The following is an 813-nucleotide window of genomic DNA, read 5'->3' as shown; positions in this document are numbered from 1 at the left end:
GAGCTGAGATGAACTGATGATGAACTGAAGCCGCGTGTTCTGCCCGTGGACACCCAGTCTGTTCATGAAACAAGGGGTTAATGCTTTATTGTTTGCACTGAAAAAACCCCTGATTCGTTGGAATGGATCAACCTAAAAACAAATCTTTAAACATGTAAAAATGTATATTTCTTAGGTGTTCTCTCAACTTGAAATAATACCAATATTCACATCGTAAGGAGAGAAAACCTGAAAAATATATAGGTTTAACCAATAAAAGCAATTTATTTTAAGTTGATCCAGTGACTCCTAGCCGATGATATGTTCTTTTCAGTGTGAGATCCAAGTTTGTCCAACAATCGGTCATCTTAGCTTTTTAACTTCTTCCCCATCGTTTTGCCAAGACACTCGTTGCCAGGCAACCCAGACTCAAAGGTATAACTGACTGTGTTTGGACACATTATGTTATATGAAAATCAATAAAGTCTTTCCTCTAAGCATGTTAAGTAGTGTGAAAATGTTCGATGTAAAGATCCTCCATGCATGTCTATGGAGTATATGCCAAAATAAACCCTGTGTCGTCGTGTTGCTCCCCAACCAAAACAATCAGGTTGCATCCTAGTCACACGGCCTCTGGAACGCCCGAGCCCGAATCAGCTTGTGTTCTACACCCTTCAAACATCATTTATGTAAAGTGGTTTTTAATTTGTATTTAACAAAGTTATTTGTTTATTTAAAATAAAAAGCCGTGTCCAAAGATAGACGCATGGCGTGGCCTTTGTATCTGAAAAATTGACGAAGTCCATGTGTCTTTATTGTATAATATAAAATATA

Source organism: Zeus faber (assembly GCF_960531495.2).
Source record: "Zeus faber genome assembly, chromosome: 7".
Taxonomy (NCBI): domain Eukaryota; kingdom Metazoa; phylum Chordata; class Actinopteri; order Zeiformes; family Zeidae; genus Zeus; species Zeus faber.
This window is presented reverse-complemented; position numbering follows the sequence as displayed.